We start from the raw sequence: 25,193 nt of genomic DNA on the forward strand, positions 1-25,193 counted from the left end.
GGAAATGCTCCAGGAATTTGCTGGAGCTGGAGCTGGAATTTCCAATGTGCTGTGTCTGATCGATTATTTTTATTGATGACTAGTTACAATTCCACCAGGATATGTATCTCAAACTCCTTATGTTTACATCCTCACCCATATTACATTGGTATGTAATGGCATTACTGCATTAAGTCATTCTATCCATCACTAAATTATGTATGCAGTCAGTAGCTGTTCTGATTAGCTATATGCGGATATGGGTTGAATTACAATGGAAAGCTGCCTCTGTATATATACTAAGATATGACTTTGTTAGTGTTACTTACACTTGAAAAGAAAGGGCTTTCAGAAGGAAACCTTGTTTTTTTCTGGAAAATGACATTATGTGAAATCAGAATTAGTCTTGTGAACATGCCATGAGGAATCAGCCACCAGTGGAAAGCTATTCCACTTTCTGACTATCACTTCACTTCTGGTCTGTCGTTTATATCATTTATTATCTCATGTAAAACACTTGAGACTTACAAATAGAGCGTCCTCACACTACACAGATTAGCTTGAACTCTCTTCCCATTTCTTTTAAAATGGATTTTAATGTAATTTGCAAAACTTTCTTCTCTATAAAAGCAGGCTTTGGGATTTTGAAGACATGTCCATCCATGTGTATGTGTCTGATCAAGGATTCTATGAAGCAATAGCTGGCAAAACTGAAAGATGAATTAGAGTTAGAGCCTAATAAAAATTTTCCAAGTGTTTTTTCTTTCTAGCCCTATACAACCCTTTCCTGCATTCTGTGCTGATTTGGAATATGCCACAGGAATACAGCATACACAGGCCAAATATTAAATGGAAACCATATATTATACCAGTGTCACTGAGAATGACAGCTTGCAAAGAAACTAATTCTGATAACACTGTTTAGGTAGCAGCAATTGGCAGTGGATTTCCTAGATGGTTAAAGTTCTTGACAAAAAACTTTTTGGAAAATTGGTGTCTGGTGAAAATGAAAAATTTCCTGTGGAATTAATGTTCTTAACAGCAATAATAAGATTTCTATAGGGAATTCTAAAGCAGAACAACAGCTGTTAACTGAATGGCTTTGCTTTGATCTTTAAACCTTTCCCCTACCTTTCTCCTTTATCACCTTTGGTTTTCAAAGCAGCAATGAAATTCTAAAATAATATATTGAAAATGAGCAAAAGGGAGATTTCTTACTGCAAAGTGAATGTAGTGAATATTACTTTGTTTCAAAGTTTCCCCATGAGCTAAGCAGAACCGAAGAAATGCAGCCGATCAGAAACATCCCATGGGCACAAATTGGGATTTTTGATAAGCCTCTTTGGGCTACAGAGTGGTCTGAGGGAGGCTAGGCATGAGTCAGCTACTCAGCATATCAACAGCATATCAGCTGCTGAGAGAGTTCAGATCATTAAGTACTGATCCCAGGAGTTTCAATGAAGATATTGTTGTTTAGTAGAATTGCTTAAAGCTCAGTGTTCTGTGCGCTGAATATCATGTCTAATAATACCCAGGATTTGTAACATTTTTACTTGCACGGGTGAACCTTTGCTTTTCTTTAGCAGTTGGGGAATTAGGGAGTTACATAAAGGTAAAACACTATTGCAACATAAACAATAACATATAATGTGCTTCCTTAAATCATTTTGTCTATCAGATATTGCCAGTGGCTGCTGTCATGTAACGTAGACCTTTAAACAACATAGCCCAGTCCTTTTCCCTGGGTTCACTTCTTGTTCCCAAACTGTGAACCCTTCCTTTTCTGAGCCTGAGACTCAACAATCCTTCTCATATTTTGGGATCACATCTGGCATCCATTCTTGTATTTCTGCCTTCCTGCTGCCCAATCATAGGCATTGTCATCTGGATATAGATATAAATAGTCATCTGGATATAAATGTCTATCATCTGCCACAACCGTTGAATTCGTACTTGTGGAGTAGATTCAGTATTTGTTTCCCCTCCTTCTGTTTGGACCTTAACCAGCACTGACACTTCACCAATCTTCAGACTCACTTTGCGTGTATTTAGCAAACCTCATCTGTCAGGATTTGAAATGGAAGTAAACTGCCAAATAATTGGAAAAGTTCATGTTTATTTTGGATTAAAGAATAAAAATGTTAGAGCAGGTTGACAAAGAAAGAAATAGGACTGAGAGTTATTTTTGTATTTTATTAGCACCATCTTTACAGTCCACACCCTCTCCTGTGGCTATTTAATTTGCGATTACAAAACATGTGACTATTTGAGCATTCAGATATATTCAGAACCTAAAGTAGGTTCTGACTATTTTATTCAGTATCAGTATAGCATGATAAATAACTTGTATACAAATTATCATACTCTACCTAAGTTATCATTAGTCAGAGCCATGGTCTCCCAGTGTCAGTAGTGAGAGGAAAAACATGAAACATTTTCCCATATCTATCAAGAAAGGCCTTTTTATTTTATCACAGTATTGGGTGTTTTATGGTAAGGAGCTATGGGTCCAGATTCTGTTCTGGTGTAAAACAAGTAAAAGGCTGAAATTAATGAATTTCCTTTACTCTAGACTGGTGAAGGTTGCAGCCACAGTTCTTAAGGAAATGCATTGTAGACATTGTTATCTTCTTATTTTTCATCCAGTTCTTAACAAGTGAGATATTACTTCATTTCCCAGGCTTGCATCTTACAGTGATACTCCTTTTGCTTGTACAACACCCCAGAACAGAGCATAAATTGAACCTGCAGGTCTCTATCAGCATGTGTTTTGTGGCAGAAAAAGATGTTGCAAAACTATGTAGAGCCTAGATTTAAGGTTGCAATGTTTACACGCAGAAGGAGGTCTGCCCAGCAGATGAGCAGTGTTGCCCCAGCCTGTCTGACCTTTTCCCACGTCTCATCTGTACCTCCTAGGACTACAGCAGAGCCCCGTTACTTGGGTTGGAGTAGGCATCTCAAAGAGATTCATCTCCTCCACCCACTCCCATTTACTTCTTTCAAGGACACCAGGAGGCATCAAACGTTCACACAACCTGTTTTCTAACATTTGGTCATCAGTGGAAAGCCAAGCTGCCCCCCTGCACCTGTCTCCTGGATGGACCAGGACTTCTGATCCACCAGCCATGGGGGAAGGAGGAGAAAGCAGCAGGGAAAGCAGGGTGTCCAAGCACCCAATCTGCTGGGTCTGGGCAGCTGAAGCTGGTCTGGGTCCCACTGCTTTCGTCCTCCCCAGTTGCCAGCACTGTTCCAAGCCACTTCACTACATGGCCTGGCAGGCAGCTGGCCGGAGGCAGGTGGATTTGCACAGGGTTTGTAGGGTGAGGGGGCTGAGGGAAGGCAGGAGGGGACCATGTGGGGTGGCGGGCCAAGAGCAGGAGGGACTGAGATGGCCAGCGGTAAGAGTGGTGCAGGCTGGTGGAGGAACAACATGCAAAGAACCAAATCCTCATGAACAGAAGCTTGCACAGTTAATAAGCCTTTCACTTTTTCCTTTAAATTATCTTTTCATTTGCAACCCGAATCATGTTTATCAGAAGCTTTTTTTTTTTTTAATTATTTTTAGTCTGAGAAATTAAAGATGGTGAGTCAGATAGTGTTCAGCTCCATGTCTTATGCTGAGCTGCCACAGAGGACAGTCCATTTTTTGCACAACAGCAACACATTTTTCAGGTCTTCCTAAACTTTATTTTCAATTCTGTTGTTTCCCTGCTGTGAAAAGATATTGCTATAACAAGACTATATTGCAGTGGGGAATGCAACAGGGTTATATCAAGGAGATTTTTATTAAATCATAGTGATGTATATAGATACGCAAAACAAAATTCTGCTGGAAAATAAATCCCATTCTTAAAGTCTACAGTACATTATTAGACTTGCAGCACATAGGAGCTAGGGAAAATCTACCGAACCATGTTAAAGTTTCTTACAAAATATCTGTTAGTGAGAAATCTTTATGGTTGATTTTTAACTGAATAATAGGTTTCATTTTAAAATACGTCCATTCGTTGCTTAGCTATAAGATGGCCTCATGAACCCTAGAGCATGGCTGTTGATAATATTGGGATATATAACCATATAAACAGTAACGCTAGGATTTCTGTGTACTATACTTTTAACTGTCTAAGGCTTCTTCTATTTGTAGGTAGCCATTATTTATTGAGTTGAGAGCAAAATGGTTAAGGAGGCATGAAAACACGCTCAAACATATAGAACATGTGTTTTTCAATAAGTTCTTAATTCTTTTGTTCTCTTTTTTTCTGTTTGCCTCCTGCCAGAAAATACAGGTGATTCAGGCAATTTTCAGACTATACTCTTTCATTCTTCTTCTTGATTGCATAGCTTTTCTAGATTAACATAGAGATATTTCTAACTTTTTATTTTAACTTTTAACAAAAAAAATCTTTTACATAAGAATTGAATCCTATTTTATCATTCTAATTCTTGGATTTATTTTATTTCTTCTGCTGTGCTCTTATAATCCCACTCTGCAATTGAGAAACATGGGAGACTAAAGAACATGTAACAAGTTCTATTAAATATTGAAATTCATGTATTGAAGCTACAGGTTCACTCCAATTGAATATTTATTGTAATTGAGAAAGAAAGATGAAAAAGAATAAATATTATTTATGCTTTAACAAGGATGTGAACTTAATTTTCTTTATCTTTAGTCAAATGACCTAAGATATAGTTCTTTATGAGAATTTCAGCATCAGTACAGTTGTTCCAAGATTACCAGCTATCATACAGTAACTTTTTGCCATCGTTTTTTTCTCTTTGTGATCATTAATCCTTAGCCATTAAATATTCTTCCATATATTGAAAATATTACTAGGGTCAGAATACTTCTTAATCACAAAACTAAATAGTGCAGGATTCTCAGGCATTACTGTATTGTCAATTTAAATGTATTTTAATTGTAACATTTTTAAACATAGTGGGTTTGCTAGTTACACTGTGTTTTTCTTGCATTCGTTTGGAAATCACAGTGTATATATTTTCATGGTGACTAATTCTGTATCACTGCAGATTCTGGAAGCAGAAATGGATTCTTCCTAAAACCTCTGAATTAGTGAAGGTCTAAAATAGGGGTTTTTTCTTTAAGAAGTTTTCATTTGAGAAGATGACTAATGATCTCCTGTAGGACTACATATTGGAATGATTTCCTTAAGCTGACCCAAAGTAAGAGGACACAAGTTGATGCCTGTAGTATTAATGAATTAATTTTTTTAATAAATAAATAAGTTGCAAGTATCCAAGTATTCATTTGGCTTTAATAAATGTTTTGTAACCTTTTTTTTTAAGAAGTTTTTTTATCCTTTGATTTTCATAACACTTTATGCTGAGTGATTTCCAGCACAGTGGGGAGCTCCATTCTTAAGAGAGAAGAGCAAGTCTGTTCTAGAAAGAAAGATTAAGGATACGTATATATGCTGCATACTTATAGTGGGTTTTATTTTTCCTTAGACTAAAAAGTTAAATGATTAACAGTTTTATTTACTGGCTAATTAATGAAACAATGCAATCAGAACACAAGATGTGTTTCAGAGGAAGGCCAGATTTTGGAGTTTTCCTTTAGTTATAGGATACCAGAAAAAAATTGGAGTTGCAGTAGATCACAGACTAAATATGAGTAAAAAAATCTCACACTGTAGCTAAGCAGGCAAACCTTACTCTGGGTTGCATTCACAAGAGCTGACAATGATGTGGGAGGTAATTATTCCTTCTACTTGACCCCAGTAAGACAGGAAACATTTTTCTCCCTTCCGTTGCTATAAAATGTTATTGCAAAGAAGATGATTATAAATTGTTCTTCAGGGCCAATGGGGTAAGAACAAACATAAATTAGCTTAAATTTCACCAAAAGTGATCTCACTGAGTATAAGAGAAAGCTTCTGTTTGGCTGTTAAAGTGTTCTCCTATGGAAGTTGTGAAGTCTCCTTCACTGGATGTTTTTAGATGGGTTAGACAAACATCTATCAGGAATGATCTTAGTGTAGACCATTGACCAGCCTCAATCCAAAGGACTGGAGCAGCTGGTCTTCTGAGGTTTTGTATTTCTGCTCTTGTAGAAATCTAAAACATCTAATTGAGTTTACCACCAGCTGGATCTCTTGTTATGCTTGCCATTGCATAAACTTCTTTCTGGCTGTACAAACTTCATGTTTATAATACTGTGAGTGTACAGGGATTCAATGAACTTCCTGTTATTCAAGTAATCTTCTCACTGCTGCATTTCTGGGGACAAATTTCCAGTGCCCCTCTCTAATTGCATGTACTCAGTCAGTAGCTAAGCTCTTTGTCAACATGTGTTTTGCAGGTTTGCCTGCAAAACATAAAGCTGGAAGGAGTGACTAATGAACTCCTAACTGATCTAAACACCTGGGAAATGGATATCTTGTAAATTTTGTGGTTACAACAGAAGACTGACTTTATCTCAGCTTAGATTTGCAATGGTGAAAGACCTTGTTTTTCAATCAAAGTAAGCAGCAACTTAGAGCCTTGACATCCAGTCCAAGTGCTGACTCCTACCTCACTCCTGGCTGTGCTCCTACTGCCAGAACCAGCAGCTTTCTGCTGCCAGATATCCCATCTCTTCCTTTGGCAGCAGGACCAAAAAAGACGTGCTATTTTCAGAGTTTCTCCTGTAATACAATCATGACACAGAGTATGAAACTGCTAGTTAAACTCCTCAAGGCACTTGGGGAAAGGTTCTTGGAAGTGTCAGTGTTGCTATAGATGTGTTACTGTGCTACAGCAGCTCCTCCTAGTTAATTTGCCACAATCTGAGTGGTGCCTGCAGGCCCTCTGTGACCTGGTCTATCGGGCTGCCTCACAGCGTGGCAGGGACAGCCCCACACGTCCACCCGATCTCATAACACATCTTACATTGGAGGTGCAGACAACGGCAGCTTGGAGCAATCTATGGTAATTCCATGGAGAGATGACACCTGGGACCCTCTCCCTTGCTGTCTGCACACAATCCCTGGCATGTCATTGCAATGCTGAGCATAAGAAAGCTATGGTCACCAGAGGACTTAAGACTGTCAGTCTGAAAAGTACAAAAGAAATTAACTGGGACTTCAACTTCTCTTTGTTACTTTTGTCATCATAATGCAACATTTTGCTTTGCCTTATTTTAGAGTTTTCCAAATCCACAATCACTTATGTGGTCATTAGAAAAGTCTCTAAGTTTTACCTTTGAGTATGCCAGAAATACCTCATTTTTAACAATATCCGATTCTCAGGAGCCAGCTGATGAATAACTCCCTGAAGCTTTGCAGAAGAGATCCTCTCCATCTCTCTTGCCCAACTGACAAGCATTTTCAGTGCACATCTATCAGATAAGGCCCTGCACAAAATATAAAGGTTGGTGGTAGTACCTCAGACCTCCAATGACCTTCAACAGTTTGAGCCCTCACAGAAGGAGGAACAAGGCCCAGAATAAATTTTCTAAGAGAGTACCTAATAGTAGGCTGGAGTGGAAATCTCTTAACTTCCACTTTCTAGGGAATAATTAAATATTCATTAGATCAGAGGCAGGAAAGAAGAACAAGATGAGATTAACACTAAGTGGCTAACGCTCTTGGGTAGAAGAAGAAAGCCTTAGGTTTCTTGTGGAACAGAGTACTTCTTTTGAAATATTTAAATTTAGAATTGGAGGAGAGACCAGAAAGTGAGATTCTCCTCTTCTCCCAGATGAGAATCATAAGGAAGCAGTGAGCTATAGTGACATGTTCACTCTTGTCTTTTTTCTAGGGCACAATGAATATTTAACGAATCTACGAGGATGGATACAGCTTCTACAAGAGAGACTAGGAACAACCTTCTCTTTCCCATCCCAGGGTAGCATCAGCTCCAGTGGTTTGGGAGTGGAAAATGTAGGTTAAAGCACCATATAGCACACGAATGAATTTATTCTGGTTATACTAGAATACTCAGTTGTACTAAATACTCAGATAAGTCCACCTATGGAAGAGAGCCACAGCTAAGGCCATACTTTGTGAGGACTGGCAGAGGGGCCCCACAGCAAGGGGAAGCTGGGTGGTTTGAAGTCTATATAGGAGTAGGGGAGTCCCCACAGGCTAGAGATGTGATCTAAATCTTATCAGTTTCTGTTGGCTAATGTGCCATCTGCTTAGCTTGCTGGCTTTGGGGGAGTTGTATGCCTAGAACCTACATTTTCTCACGCATTGCATGTGAAGCAATGCATGCAATTAACTACGTAACTCAGGGCTGAGGTATCCTGCTAGTTGGGTCCTTTAATAGCGAGTTAAACTTCCTTGTGAGCCTAGCTCTGGATTTCACATTTTCAGTCTCCACTCCTGACTGTATTTCAGGAAGGAAAGCCAGAAGAAATGTTGCTATTTTATATTGTTGCTAAGATGTCAAGGTTTCTGGACATCTTCCAGAGGTGAGTGTTAGCTCAGCGGGTCAGTTGCCAAGAAAACTCTGCTTCTTGTACATACAGGTTTTACTCCTGTGATTCATGGTGTCATTATTTCAGTGGATGTAGCCATCACGAGAGATTATGGTCAGACTTACACTGCCCTTCAGGTAACATGAATCCAAGGAGTTGAAATCTTGAATGGGAGCTGGTATTTATAATCTAGTCAAATAAGACTTAGTCACCAATTAAGTTCTCAGGTGAGCCCTCTCAGTAGATGTTATTTGCAACTGAATGGCTAACTGGTCTGAGGCCATTAAAGCTGGTGGTTTCAGGGTTATGTATAGAAGATTTTCCTCAACAGTCACAGAATTATGTGGCCACAAATGGGCCACAAGTCCACATTGGACTGTCTGCAGTCATGCACATGAAAGGAACTCCTTCCTAGCCGTGCGTCTTTGAGCATTCAGACACAGAGCTAGACATTTTCTGTGTTTATTCAGCTTTTCAGGGGAAGAGGAGACAAACAGGTCCTTGTCCAAATGAAAAAAAATTGAAAGAAAAGAAAAAGTTTGTTTAAAAAAACTCTTTCATTTAGAAAATGAGCTTGAACAAAGCATTTCAGCTCTTCAGAACTATCTGAAAGTGAGTGATTCAGTTCCATTTGAAAATATTGTATCAAAGAGAAGAATACTATCTTTAATTGCTCCTCCACCATGCCATTTCTGACTCCTCCCCAGAGCTGGAGAAACAGTCAGCATCAGCAGGGTGAATCATTTGCGCTGCATACAGCCCTGTTTGGCAAACTGCAAACAACCGTCTCCTGGGACTCTGCTCCAGTTTGCACGTTCATCCCTACTGGAAGCCCTAGCTAAAATAAGGAACACCACATCTGCAATGTGCATTTATTCTGCTGTCTGACCAAATAAGAGTAGATGAATATAAAATAGTCTTTGAGGGGTGGAAGGCAGGATGTTTGGGCAATGAGGATACCTGAAGAAGAATCTTTTAAACTTTCTGAAGGCTGGTGAAGAGCATGAGGCAGAAGTGTGGTCAGCAGAGGAATTTATGTGGAAACTTGCTGGACTCCTTGCAGGAAACACAAAAGGGTTTATATATTTGGAGTCAAAGGTTAAGTCAAGGGTGAACCCACTCTAGCGGAGTTTATTCCTCACTTCTAATTTGGGTAGTTTACTCACTTCTCACATATGCCCGATAAGAAAGTTTATCCACACTTCATTTTCTATTACTCAGTTGTTTGCAGAGTCACTAACCTTTCCTTGTTTCTTTCTTAAGGTTATTAAATTTATCCCAGGACTAGAAGTAGACATTCTAGGAATTTTATAGTATGAAATATGCCATCTACTAAGTGAAGTAACTGTAGTGGAAAAAAATGTCATGTTTTGTAAGAAGCTGTTGAGCAGTGTGCGGCTAAATCTGGCAAAGAACTGAATGCTTGTATTTTCCATTGATGTCAGCTCTCAGGACATTGTCTTATAAATGGGAAGCTGTCTGAAGAAGTATTGCAGACTGGCAGTGAGTGGGTAGATTTAAAATAGATTAAGAAATTAATGACATAAGGGAACACATAGCCTGAAAGGATGATGTTTTTAATGTGTCTTGATACTTTGCTACGTATTCAGAGCCAATCTACTAAGTGTACTGGGTGTTTTTGCAATGTTTATAACCAAAAAGCTCTGCTACATCAATCCTACAACCCAGAATTATTTTAATTGTTCTGATAGGCAGGTAATTTTGAGGTTCTTTTTCCCTTTAAAGGTCCTAATAAATGGAAAATCAGTGTGAGCACATCCCTAGTCACTCTTCTGTGACTATCTGAGATTACCTGATCTAGAGAGATGGAATGACATTAATTCTGTTCCTTCCAAGGGTGTCTCATTGAATCAGTCTGTTCCCTTCTTAACAGGATGCTTTCTATATATTATCCCCTATAACAGAACACACTGGTCTTTGAACTGCCAACTCTATCTAAAATTACATGAAATCTCTGTTACTTGGAATCAGTTCATTCACTAAGTGAAAGTCACCTTGAAATGCTCTGAATGTCCTTGATTCCCTCAAATATGCATTTGATTCCCTAATTCAGTGATTATTGCTTATAATAACATCGAGGGAAATACACAAGAAGACAAAAAGTATTAATGATGGCTCACAAGGGGAGGTTTCCAGCAGCAGTTTGATCAAAAGAATCAAAGTCAGTTCCCATTTAAGACCAGGAATAAATTGCGGAGCTCTTTTTAGCTATTCCAGCTTGTGACTCACTGTGCAAAGCGATGTTGGCTCTAAGATATCTTTCTGTTTCACCCAGCAATAGAACTAGCCTGGGAACTAAAGAGCAGCAGGATGCAGGGAACTATCAGCTATGAAAAATCTCACAATTTATGGAACTTTTTAAAATAATAAACTGAAGCACCAAAAAGACAAAGGTTTCACTTTTGTCAATTTTTTTTTTTTTAAGAGGCTTCTGGTTTTCCTTAATTTCTTCTCCAAATGAAATGTACTGCAGAAAATGTAGCCATTTTTTAGTTCATTGCAGGTTGACAAAAATATGCTGACTTACTCACTGTTTTGCCCTCGTGCTCATTTTCTTTCATTCTGTAGAGGGCTGAGATCTTTTGTTCCCCTAAAGGAAGGATTCTGGATCAGCTGGAATGAGATGTTCTCATGGAAATATTCAAATATGCGATTATTATCTGATAGGTCCTTACATGTTCTTAGAGCTCACTAAGTCATATGATACTCCATCCTCCTGTGGAAAAGCTAGCCTATAATCTTCCCTTCCCCCATTTCGTGGGAGACTCTAAGAAGTCAGTTGAGATATGTGCAAAGGGTGTGGGCAATTTAGGTCAAAACCAGGGATGAGGTAAGACGTTTTGTAATGTATGCATTGCTGAGTGGGTGTAAATTACACTGGATGGCTAGATCCTGTGAGTTTCTGGTAGTCACTGTCCCAGACAAAATCCAGCTACTTCATGGCAGTGTCTAGAGAAAAGCAGCCACAGTCTCCCTCATCTCTTTCCTCTGTTGAGGGGTGTACGTGTGCTGGTTAGGCCCTTGAAATAAAAGTTTTCAGATTCCCTGAAACCTTCTGGCTTTATGTCAGAGCAGGAGGGAGAAGAGGCTCCTAGAGGTCAGCTGCACGTGTGAGTATATCTTTTGTCTCTCCCATGAGGAGCATCCGCCAAGGGCTTCCCATTCCTGGAAATGCATGGATTTAACAAACCTCCAGCACCTTCACCTGTAAAACCAGAAAATAACTCTGCCTTTTGTGTGTTACTAACAGGAATCCCCCATGTCATTCTTCCCCAAATTTCAAACCTTAGGGATATTCTGCCACACAAGAACCAGATGGGGAGATAATTGTCATTACCCATTGCAATGTCAATGTAACTGCTTTCTTTACCTCTGTGTACTGTAAAGGTGAAAGAAGAATGCCCAAGGTATTATTTACAAGGTAGCCTTGTAATCAAGCTTTACCAATGATATATTTTCATCTTTGTACCATTTCACTGCTTAAAAAAGTGGCAAAGGTGTCTACATTTTTTTGGGAAATAGATAATTAGAAGTCAAGAACATATATATTGAAGATATATTAAGATTTAGGTGGCCTAATCTAAACATTCCTTTAAGAAATATTCCATTCTTTGGCTATGATTTGAGTCTTCTGGGTGGTTTGTACAATAGATGATACACAGTGCAGCTGATCACATTGATTATCACTAGACTCTTAAACTCCAGAGGATCTCTGCCACTGGACTGACAACCAAAAAATTTCAACAAGAAAACTTTTCCAGGAGAATGTTATACAGAGATCTTATGAGGGACTATCAAATCCAGCAGAATATCCCCATGTTGTCAATAAACTTTGGCCTAAGAATTATTATCCAGACTGCACAGAGGACACCTTAACGAGGGAAACTCATTTCAGTGTTTTTGTACCATTAGCCCCTGGCAGTTGCATTATAACAAGTCTTTTAATAAACCCTCTTATTAACTGCTTCATGCCGTTTGTGATAGTACTCCAGCATATATTTACCTTATTTTATACCACCTGTCTTCTCAGATTTTTTTCTTCTGCGGGAAAAAAAACACAAACAACTCATAGAAGTACATTTAAAAAATAATTTCTAATCTTGTTTCTTAAGTGCATTTTTAAGTTCCACTGAATACAGACAGATATGATCAGAGTATTTTTTTGTTTGTAAAATGTCCATGGAGATATACACAGTGAATGTAACATGAAGGCGAGGCCACAATGGTGTTATTCTGGTGAGAGAATCAACTTGGGGTGCTAAGTGGATATCAGGGAAAAAATCTGATTAAAAGTCATTGTAAAAATCTCTTTTACAATGGAAATCTTTTTTCAATTTCTACTGCAGAAGAAATAATATATCTCCGGTAATGCTTGTTGAAAAGTTGTTGCCATGAAACTATGCAGGCCAAGAAGAAAAAAAATCTCTGTGGCTTGGCTTGGCTTACAGAGCTATGCAAGGAAAAAGAACGTACAAGGCACGCTTTTACGCTCTGTACTGCCTGTGCCTGTAAGAGGTTACAGCCCACACACGAAAGGGGCTTCTTAGAAATGTTACTTCCAGTCCAGTTCAAAAGGAGCAAGAAGGTGGTAGACTCTTGACTGCAATCATCCCCATTTCCCCAGGGCCAGGCTAAAGTAGCTACTATACATCAGCAGGAGCTGGCCTAGAGAAAAACTCTCCTCTCAGGTAGTTCAGTAATACTAGGATTTGGGTAAGCTCTTGTCTGTAACTGTGTCCATAAGCTACCTGCTGCTTCCAGAGATGAGAACAGTGGGTTCAGGAGTAACAGATTTGGAAAGAAAGGTCAGTGTTAATCTGGTACTGCAGCGTGGAAGGGGCTGTGTGAGCAACAGAGAAGGGGCCTGGTATTGGGGGAGCGGCTCAACAGGAAAGGTTGAAGATGGATCTGCACAGAGAGGCTGGAGAGTGAAGGTACTCCAAGGTGGATATTCTTAGTGTACGCCTGGTGCCCTTGGTTTATCCTGTTGGGAAGTCCGCCAACTTCCTACAGGTTAGGCATAGCCTACAAGTTGGTTTACTACTCCGCTTTGAAGGCGAACTTTCTGGCCATTAAAAACATGGTTTTAGTAGAGTGTGCCTGGCTGTGTGGTGAGATAGAGGGGGAGAGTTCATCTGGTTTAGACAGTATGCCTTGAAGTTGTTCATACGGGGTGGGGGCCACCCTGTGTGGTGGGTGGGGATTAGAGGAGATAGCCAACATGTGAATTCACCTACTCCATCATTTCTCAGTGAGCTGCCTCTGGATTAGAGGCATTCCTCAATGAAACTGATAATCAAAGTAAAAGTGGTTTGTTTTTTTTTAAATTGAGTTTATTTGGTCTTTTTCTGAAAAATAGACCTTTGTTTTTGTCTTGGAAATCTTTATTAATTGCTTGTCCTAAACATATGTGCATCTCTCAGGGATACTGGTCCTCTTCCTCCATATCAGACTGTGAACTTTCTTTAACCCAGGCCTTTCCATTCACGAAAATGCCTCTTTGACCTGAGTTATAAAGGAGTTGACCTTTCCACCTCCACATCCCTCATTCATATGCAATTCTTCCAAGATATCTACATGACACAGGCCATCTTTATGGGTGAATACAAAGAGCAGTTAGACTTAACTACCTAACAACAATGCCTATGTTTTAAAAGCCCTAACATCTGAAATGTATTTTAGCGTGTATAAAATATGACATTGCTGGGCATCTCTGCCTCTCGCAGTGACTAGGCATACAGGGAACTGGGACGGCAGGCAGCCATCCTCACTTCTGGCTAGGTGAAAACTTTGGGGTGAAGACACGTGCAGGGTTGTGACAACTATTCCTCCTAAAGAAGCAAAAAACTCATGACGTAATAAATATGACAAGACATATGACAAAATTTCAAAATATCTGAAGCATATTTATATGAATGCCCAATACATTAGGAATTTAAAAACAAATGTAATGAGCAACACTAGAAAAACTTGCAGTTATTTAATGTCCTTTCTGTTTGTTTGAGCTGAAATCTGTACTGTTGTTCCTTTCATTCTATGATTATTCAGAAGTAGACATTTTTGTGCTGATTTACATAAGAGTTGCAATTATACGGTGAGCTACTGTAGACACAGTGGGCATGTATATCTTCTTTTATGTGCTAAGTCAAAGAAGAAAAGTTGCATTGACAGTATCGCAAAACATAGGTATCCAGTAATTGTACCAGTTTTGGTAAATGAATATAATACTATGAGTGTTATTCTCTTGAAAATTGCAATAGCAGCTCTGTTTCATTCTGAACATGAGTACAATCCCTGCCATTAAAACACCACAGTTCTCTCTCACTCCTGTGGCTGGCAGAAGTTTTCTGTTCCAATGAACCATGGAGTTAGTGTCCCAGTCCCCACTCTGGCGTATCCCATATTAGCTTCAGAAAATATTGCATGTCTGAACCTCCATTTGGCAAAACCAAAATGAAATATTAGCATAATCAAACTAATAAGTACTTCCAGAACATTACCATGGATAAATGTATCCCAGTAAATTCATGGTAACCAATTGAGTGATACTTTTGTTTATAACCAGACCAAAATGGCTCCAAACATTTTATATTCATTCATTTTGCCCACAATCAGAAAATCTATCTTGTTTGAAGCATCCAAAATACATCCCTTTTTTCTTGCTCTGAAAACACATGGAAGCATTATGATCATTACAGACCTGATTGCCTGGATTGATAAAAAAACCCATACTATGTAATGGTTTATGTTTTGCAGTTTTACTTGCAAAAAAATTGACAGAGGAAAAAACCCTACGAATTAAGTTTACTACACTACTATATTTTGCCACTGTGAGTAAAGTTGCTATACCTTGAGATACTGTTAGTCGGGTCTCAGCCTGACGGTTGTGGTTTCTAGAGCTACTAGTTCTAACAATCATTCTCACCACTGCTGCATATGAAAGATAAATAGAGAGAAATACAGGCAAATACAGGCTGATTGGCCTTGTATTACTTGGTTGGGGTTTTTGTTTTTTCGTTTTCTGGAGCAAAATTAAGCAAATCCTTGGCAACATACCTGAGATTTTTAATGATTTCTGCAGTGATACATTTCTGAAAATTGCCACTCAACTTCAGGTCTCGGAGACTGAGTGAACTGACGTTGTTTCACAGCCTCCCTGGCGTGTAGGTTGCAAAAAAACTGTCTGCAAAAAGGAGGCTGAATCACAAGCAATACCAGGCAGCCTGCAACAGACCTTTAGAAACGAGAGACGTCTTGTACCATTTGCCAAACAGTGAGGAAAGTGTGAAGATGACTAAGATGATTCAAAGCCCTTTTAAAAGCCCTCGCATGCCTCATCATGTTCAGTTTGACAGAGAGTAATTTACTCCCAGCACAAATTTTTGCTACGTCCAAATGAAAACCTGGAAACTGGTGTTAAGTTAGTGTAGTACTAGTGGAAAGTACTAGACCTAATCTTGGAAAGCTTCACTCGCCATGAAGTCTGAATGGGATTCTGGGGGCAAAGGGTATTCTAAGAAATTGATTTTATGTTCCTCTCAAGAAAGCAGGAGCTAAACCCCTCTTCATGTTCATGCGGGGTGAGGACACAAGTCTGCTTACTCTAATGAATTCTTGATTAGAAACTCAGTCCCTGTCCCACCTCAGGAATTGTCACCATAGATCTGAATTAATGTCAAATGAGATTATAGATATTAGTCTACAGCGATGAAGAAGGGCCTGCAAAACAGTGAGATGAGAAAAAATATTTTCTATTGCCTGTTTGGGCAACAAATAATATTTTTTGTCATCTTACTGTTTTTACTATTTTGATCGGATTTAAGTTAGTAACTTTCAGCAGGGGCTACAAGACTCCATTGCTCATGACCAAACCACAGGACAGCAGTTACTCCAGCCCATGCATTTTCTAAAAGATAAGGACAAGTAGTATGGAAAAAAGTAGTTACTTTTAATGATAAATTACCTGTTTTGTTATCAGCTCAACACACTGGGCAATGTAATGCCATCTGTTTTTGGAACAGATTTCCTACTGGAGTCAATGGAGACCTCTTAAAACTGATAGCATATTAAGGTCCTTTGTACTTTTATTCTTGATTTCTGGGGTGAACACCATCAAGTACTGAGGAACTGTTGAAAGTTAGTCTCCTGAGTTTTTCAGAACACTGATAATGTTTTATCTTTATGGCCAAAAAGAATAATCTCAGGGTAGAAAATTTCCTGTCAGTTACCTTGAGAAAGTAATGCGGTTATTGCCATTTCTTTTTCTTCGGTTGGTTCCTTTGTGCTCGGTGTGCTATACTCAAGAGCTTTTATTGTATAACTGACATATTTAAACATTTTTATTTGTCTCTCTCTAGTGTACATTATTCTTTTATTGCTTTCAGTGTGATGATGAAACTGTGGCCTAGCCCATAATAAGCAGAGGTGTGCAACATTAATCTGAGAAAAAGAAGAGATAAAATGCATAATATCCCTTTAAAGTTTATAAACTCCAAGCTTTTTTCAGAACACTTAGATGTTATAGATGTTATAGATGAACACTTAAAATATTTTAGTAGAAGAAAGTATTAGGATTGACACTGTCATAGAGTCCCAATTAGAACAACCCATTCAGTTTGAATAGATAAAAAATGAATGAATGAGTTTTCATTGGGTGTTATGAATCTGTTGAAAAAAGTTTGAGTTTTATCAAAAAAAGGGATAAGGAACATGACTTGTGGCACTTTATCTTCTATGAAATGAAACAAACAGCACATAAACAGTAACAGAAGACTTGCTGGTGCATGGTTACAGCTGCTGGTGTCCACAGAGTGTACCACTTGTCAGAGGCCATGGTTGCTTCAATTCCACGGTCTACATTTACATGCTATATATAATCACAAAGTCAACCATCATCTTCTGTCACAGTAGCTGATGATGTGCCATACAAATAATCAGTGTTTCTTGTGTTTACATCATCTGGGTTACACATGATTCATGGTTATTTTGCCATCAGTGAATTTACCAGAGACTTTCTCTATCCAGAACAACTAAGAACAAAAACTCAGGTAAATCTACTCGTGCAACCCAGTCCCAGTCTCTGGCAATCTGGGAATGGCTTTTCCTGCCATCCCCTTGGGAAAGAGGTTCGTATTGGCTGCAGAGTATCTTTTTTTTTTCCTTTTTCTTGGTGCTGTGTTTGTAGGAAGAGGTTTAATTAGGTGGTCTGGGTGTAAGACTTACAGATGTCCAGTGAGGGCAGGTAGAAAAAAGCACTGAAAAAACTATTGACAGACTTCCTTGACAGCACAGCTCCTACCAGAACACCAGCAGGAGTCAGAGCAGACACAGAGCCACAGTCATAAAATGGACTTTAAGATGTATGCATTTCCTGGACCATGTTTTACAGCCCTAACTCACAGAGTACCACAAATGGCTCTCTGTGAAGGAATTCTGTGGCACTGCTGTAGTTTATGGTCATGAGAAAAAGCTTAGATTTTTTATGAAAAAAAACCCCTACAGAACTCATAATTGGAGGAAGGACTAAATAAGGGACCTTTGATTGAGACATGGGAACAGAGGTAGACAGACTCTAATTTGGTTGTAGTGTTTTTATTTGGTGAAATTCCATTGCTACAAATCCCCATTGTATGCCAGTATTTGCTGGTAAAACTATTTTTATTAACATGGAAAATGAAATAATCTCAAGGCCCTGGAGTTATCTGTCCAGTGTTCCACATACACATGCAATATTTCCAGACTGCTGAAAGAAAAATAATATCTACTTGTCTGAAACGCTCTCTTGCCTAGCTCCATCCTGCACTGATTAATTACAGTTCAATTTCAGTCCCTTGGAATGGAGGATTTATAATAGAAATACTGCGCAGTGTGTCACTTTTGTCAACTCTGCATATCCAGACTGGGCTTGTTGCAGCAGGTTTCGCTTACATCATAAAATGCCTTGCAAGAGCTGAAGCTGTTGAGGATATTTTCAACCTTATAAGTCTGCAGAGATCTTGAGTCATAGTCTTCACAAGGCTGGTGGTATATACAGCAGCACGCAGGAGAAAAGTTCTGTGGTGCAAAGCTGACTGTTTAAGTGGAGGCTGCATGAGCGGTGCTACTATCTGGGTCTAGCCCAGATTCCCTTGGCTGTTCAAAGGGCCGAGAGCCCTCATTCTCTCCAGCACATCTCTATTGCTCTCGCAATCAGTAGCTCATTTCTGACTTCTGGGAAGTAAGAATAGTCTCATAGTTAATTTATGAGCCTTGGGGTTTATTTCTGATTGTACAGAGTATGACTTTGGAGATCACTTTTATTTCTGTGTCTGCTTTTATTTCCTCCATTGTAAAATGCAGGTAATAGTTAGCTATTCCAAATGCTTTGATTTTATCCACACTGCTGTCCAGAGCACTAAAGAAACTCAGTTAGACAAGAAAACAGAAAAATGCAGCAAAACCGACAGGAGAATCATAATCTGCTAACCATGACAAAGGAGCAAGTTGCCGTCCCTCAGCTGCCATACTGTAGGTTGCCTCTATATTGCTTTGGCAGTAGCTTTTTTCTTGTCACACAGAGTGCGACTGCTGTTTCACAGTGCCTAGGTTATCCCAGGCTCTGTGTTTTCGAGATAGGGAACATAAAATGGGAAACTATACTGAGACTACGTGGTAGGTCTAGATCACTGTACTGGGGTCCTAACTGCAGATGGAGGTTAAGTGTTGGAGGCTGTGGGAGCTGGGAAAGTGAGGATTGTTGTATGAGATCTGGAGTAAGGTGCAGGGAGGAAAGCATCAGTGGTACCTGCTGAATGAATTCTGCGCATGAATTTCAGGGACAGAAGGACCAAGATATTGAGAAAGGCCTGAAAAGTGTGAGTGACAGTTACCTCTCTCTTGAACATCTCACTTCCCTACTGGAACCTTGACATATAGTTAGCTTTAGATATGCCTCAGCAATTTTTTCCTGCTGAATCAAAAGGAAGGTGCTGGAGGGTTTTCGAACTTCAAGAAGGACTGATACCTTGATGATGTCACTGCAGGTTGTGGATGTCAATATAGTTTTCCTTTCGTGACATTTTGCAGTGCTGCCAACATGCACAAATTATTTCTAGTTGAAAAACAATATATCTAAGAACCACGTCTTAAAAGAAAATTGTTATTTTTCCCTATCTTAGGAGAAAATACTATTGGGATTAAAAAGAATGAAAATGTCCTAATCTTCTTTTTATATTTGAATAGTTTTCTTTCTTTGCATTTACTTGTATATCTTTAGCACTTTTTACTTGGAGTGTGCAGACCAATGTAGGTCAAAATCCTCTTATTGATTAGCAGACGTCACTGTGAATACACACTAATAACACTGGGGCTCCATGGAGGCATAAATATCTGTCTGCCTACACTGCACTGCAGAAATAACAGGTTTAGTCAGTTTTCCTTTTTTTCTCATTATTTTCTAGCCTCTGCTTTCACGGTAGCACAAGCTTTAACAAAACGCTAGATCTTCTTAGCTGGCAGAACAAGTAGACAACAGATTTTGAAACTGGATGGAAGAAGTGTAACAACTTTTTCAGAGACCCATAATTAGCTAGGTCACAAGATGTGCATAGAGCATGTACCTATTTCTGTCAATACCTTGCTACCTTAAAGTTAGGCTCTTAAAGTTATTCCTGAATCATTCATTAAATGCAGATTAGACTTGCTGTCTTACCTAATCAAGCTTGCAGGCGCTGAATTTCCTGAGTCTGGTGTCATTAGCTCTTCAGTCACTGGGAAAGCAATGACTAGGAGTGATGGCTGTCCATGCCTGCTTTTTACTTGGCTCCCTATCCCTCTTGGGCAATTAGCTTCATTTGAGTCCTTGAAACATCTTTTAATAAAGCTTTTTTCCAATCCTAGTGGGAATCTCTAGTTCCTGTGAGCAACCTTAAGCAAATGTATGGTGTCTGAAAGGCACAGTATTTTTTGCTGGAGCAGACATATGACCCAGTTTTTCCCTATTATTAGTAGAGAACACTTCAAAACGTACAGTTTTCATCAAAGTGCAAAGGGTTGAAGACAAAGAGAAGGCAACTACTAACTAAATACAACATTTTTTTTTTGGCTTGATGTGTATTATTTATTTGGGGTGATAATTGGTATATTGGTTTTCTATTTCATATCCTCTCTAAGACATATGGTCTCAGAATGACAAAAATAAACACTTTTTCAAAGGTTTATATTACTGAAAGCATAACACGGTGAAGGAAGAAAGGCTTTTCCTTCTCATGAATTGGGGTTGACATTTATCATGCAGACAAATATATTGCAGTAGTTAGATATGAGGCCCAGGGTCTAACAAAAGATTATTCATATATTTTGTTATTATCATATAACTTTATTAAACACAGTATGGTGGTTGCACAACAGACCAGGTCATTATTACACTGACATAATTATTCCTCAAAATGAAAATCATCTCAATATTCCACAAGCTTAGACTTTTTTCCTGTTTGCTATTTTTCTTTCTGAAAGGCAAAGATATTTTCACAGTCCCCTCTCTTCCTTTAACCTAGATAGCTGCTCAGTGCTTGCAAAATCCTCTGAGAAATAAGAACGGACTTTCACATGGGAATAATCTGACATTTTGATTTACCTGGAGACTTTACAAGGATTAGATAACTAGATGGAAATAGAACTTTACTCAACAGAAATTAAGAGCTGGATCCTGCAAATCACTTAAGAGCATGGTCAGCTTTCTTCACGTGAACAGTCCCACCAGCCCAGCTCACTCCCGTTCAGACAGAAGCCGTCTCTGGAGTGACAAGTGGAGAAAGAGATTTCAGCAAGGCTACATTTACCCTATGACCTGCTAGACTGTGAGCTTGTGAGATATTTGGAAAGTCAGGGTCCTAGTATGGAGGCTGAGGCCATGCAGAGACCATCTGTTATACAGTGCTTCACTGGTGACCTCTCTATCGACACTATAGGGCACTCTGGCAGCCTTGAAAAGTAGCAGCTTGCACCATTCATGGTTTTCTTGTCCTTTAGCCACTACAGTGGTTGTCAACTTAAAACTGGCACCTGGAGTACAAGGCCTGAAAATAGCCCTCCATGTATGTGCTATGCTAATGGGAGTAGTGCAGTCCTTGTTTCACATTCACATCTTTGGGGAACCTCTGTGAAGCTGGAGGAAAAATGAAGAGCATTTCCTCTAGCCACCTTTACTACAGGTGATTCCTCCATCCTATCCCCTTCACACCATTCCTCAGGATAAATCCCTAAACTGAAATCCAAAGGAACAGGACACCTGACCTTTCACTTATTCAGCCTCCTAACTCCACTCCTTATGGAAGGAGAATGGCCTTTCCTGTGCAGGGAGTGTGGCAAGCCAATTGAACTTCGATTAATGGATGGGATTACTCATGTCAGTGATTAGTCACATCAGAGTTTTCATGATCAGGCCCTGATTTTTTATATTGCTTCCCCCACACCCTTGATGATGTGACAAGTTCTTCTCCAGAGAGAGAGAACATTAGGAAAAGCAGAGCAGAAGATGATATTTAAGAAGTCACAGCAGGGGCATTTTACTCATTCTGGGATTACTGCATTTTATATCTGTAGGTTTTATCATTCATTGAGTGCTTGTTTATGTCTCAAAATAATTTAAAGTACTTCAATTTCAAAATGCCGTCTGGGTATGACTTCCATTACTAGTCAGAATGTATTTAAGAGAGTCTGATGCACTTCTACAGAGAGTAGGACGAAATGATGTTTACCACCCTCTTTTAAGCTGATCTGCAAAATGTTGTCCTTTCAAACATCTCCCAGGAACAGATTCTGAGTGAGGATGGTATTTTTTTGAAGCCTTGTTTTTCTCTTTTTTTTTCTGCAAAATGCTGCTCTTATTTTCTTTAATATTTCTATCTTCTCAGGGCATGGTTATCAATCACTAAAACAACCAAAAGACACATTAAGTGTAAGTATCTAGAGGCTTTTCAGTTTTGATTTTGATTCAAGGAATATATTATTTAAGACTGTCATTTGAGAATAATGCAATTAGACTATTTGTAGTGACTTTTGGAAGAAATGCAATTAATAAAGTGGTGAAGAGATGCATCATCCAAATTACAATATCCTGCATCACCTAATGTGAGTATCATCCTATTAAATAATCTCATGTTCTTCTTCTTGTATCAAGTTCAAGTCAGCTGGTTGAAGAGGAATTTAGGCAGAAGAAAGAGGAAGTTCTTCCCTGACCTTTGAGTAACTCCAAAAAAGTATTTTGCTACTACACAGTTTTGTAAAAACAGGATCATTGGCTATCCTTACTCCTTTGCTTTGGAAAGGGCACTGCGCTTCCACTGTCCTTCCCTGCTTAGGTGCATTGGAGGAGGCCCAGCTGTGGAGCAGATGGGAGAGAAGATCCCATGAATCCTTACACTAGCCTGCTTTTTCCTCTACATGTGGGGTGGCACATGATCAGCAAAGAGGATCCTTCACTGGTCAAGGGTTCCACTTCTTACACTGATGAACCCCGCTGGGGGAGTCCTCCTGCCTTACTAGAGTGAGCTGAACCTTTAGACCTGGCCTTTGGGCTAGTAGATCAGCGTCCAGAAGAGAGAGCCTAGCTCTGCCTTCTGTGAAACCTGTCAGCCTTGGCATGTCTGTCGTGCCTCTCAGAGACACTCTTCGTGTAGCGCTGCAGACAGAGAAAGATTTCTGCGTGTGTTATCCTTGGTCCAAGGCACCCAAGTGCCACACAAACTCTTTTTCCCTGTTTGATCTTGGGGCTTCCCAGACAGAAAAAGGACAGTACTTTGCAGCAAATTTTCCAGGTCCTTGAATACTGATTGGTGTTACAAGACTCATTAAAACCTACTCCTCAGGAAAAATATGTAGTTAATAGCCACCTGTCTGCTCTAATTACTTGTTTATTGCATATTGTCTCAATGCATTTCTTCTGTGTTTCAGGGTGTGAGTTCAAACGAGCAGTGACTGCCTCCTGTGATACATATATATAATGCCTCATCCCACGCAAGCTTATAAAAACAGGGCTGATATATTGCCTTTTTCAAAATGTCCAGAGGATATCTTTTTATTGTTTAATATGCTGCAGTGCATGACATCCTCACTGGACAAAACTGGCTCTATTCTGGGATTAGGAGCAACACAGCTACACCATGTTACCACCAAGCCCTGCTGAGAATCTGGGTCCATCAGCTCAGGCCACATAGTTATGTTGCTTTGAGCTCTGAACTAAAGCGAGCATGCTGAAGAGCAAGATCTTGGATAAACATGAGAGCTTGGGGAATCACTACACTGTAATCCACACTGGGCTGGGGATGTACCCGAAATGGCTTTGGTTTGTGGCTTGGATAAAAAAATAGTGAGACTTGTGGTCTAGTCAGGGATCCCTGAAAAGTTTTGTCATCGTACCTCTCACTGTTTGGTATGGAGCCCTGATGGCTTCCAACATGTGCCCATTGCCCTCGTACCTTTAGGAAGTTGGTGGCTGGGGAGTCTCACGGCCTGAGTGAGCCATCAGTGGCATCAAGGCAGCACAGCCCTTTACCATCATACTGAAAGAGGAAGGGGGACAGCAGTGGAGTGTCCAGTTGCCAAATAGACTTAAAGATATATCAAATACTCAGTGTAAGCAACTGTCACCAAGTGCTACGTGACTATATGAGATGCTGTGGTTTGGAAGAGGAAGTGGTTGACATTAGACAGTCCATGGGAATTTTTCAAGAAAGCCACTGCCTGTACTTTCATCACTGCTTGTTTCTACAATACTAGATTTGACACAGCTGTTGCTTTCAGGGCTTTTCTTTGAAGAGTTGGAAAATCCTAAAGCTGTCATTTAGGGAGTGATACTCTTCTATAAACTATCTGGACTTCTATAAATATTGCTGACTCCATGCAGGGCATTATTATCTAATCTCCCACGGAACATCTCTAATCACAGTCTACCCGCCCATGTCAATCTAGGACACATTCAACCCTTAGAAATAGCAGTGGAGAAATCATAAAATGTTCTAACACATGGAGTTGGCAGACAAGTGCGAGACAAGATCACAAACTGTGCAAAATGAACAGTTTGCAAGTGAACGTGCTTCTCTCTTTCCCCCATCAAACTGCTGGCTGAGTATCTTACGATGACTTCAAATCAACACACTAGCCTTGTTTCTTTTTTTTCTTCTAAATAAATATCCCTTTAATCAGAGCTGCCTACTTGACAGTAACACAATTACCTGCAGTGAATCATCTTCTGTTCATGACCAAAGTGGTCTCTTTTTTTCCATTATGAATTCATAAACAGTTTTCCAGTTGAAACAGGTCTGAGTATGATGTTAGAATGGGTGCTGTTTTAAGTCTGCTGTGGAACAATTGCAAGCCCTAATTATAACCTCTTCATATGAGCAAATAGTGAAGGAGAATAGAGGTCAGGAAGAAGAACTGGATGGTTCTATTCACCTTTATCTTAATTGAACTCACCATTCAGGAAATGGATCATGAATGCCAGTGAAATTGTTTTCTTCATTTCTGGGTTGGTCTTAATATATATGTCTTCCTTGAAAAGGCTATCCATTGCACAAGAGTCTAACTGAAAAGTGTGAATCTGTGATAAGCCCATATACCATTTTATGCTGGAGAGGGTTTTTTGTGAGGATTTTGGGGGGTGGTTCTCTAAGTTTGTTCACTTAAAAAGAAAGGAAATAAAAAAGAAAAATTAAGAACAGTGTTCCCTGGTAGACCACACAGGTAAGACATACAGCAAGCTCTTCCTGTACACCATGTATATGACTTACAA

The sequence above is a fragment of the Gymnogyps californianus genome, chromosome 2 (genome assembly GCF_018139145.2).
Source record: "Gymnogyps californianus isolate 813 chromosome 2, ASM1813914v2, whole genome shotgun sequence".
In the NCBI taxonomy this organism is placed as follows: domain Eukaryota; kingdom Metazoa; phylum Chordata; class Aves; order Accipitriformes; family Cathartidae; genus Gymnogyps; species Gymnogyps californianus.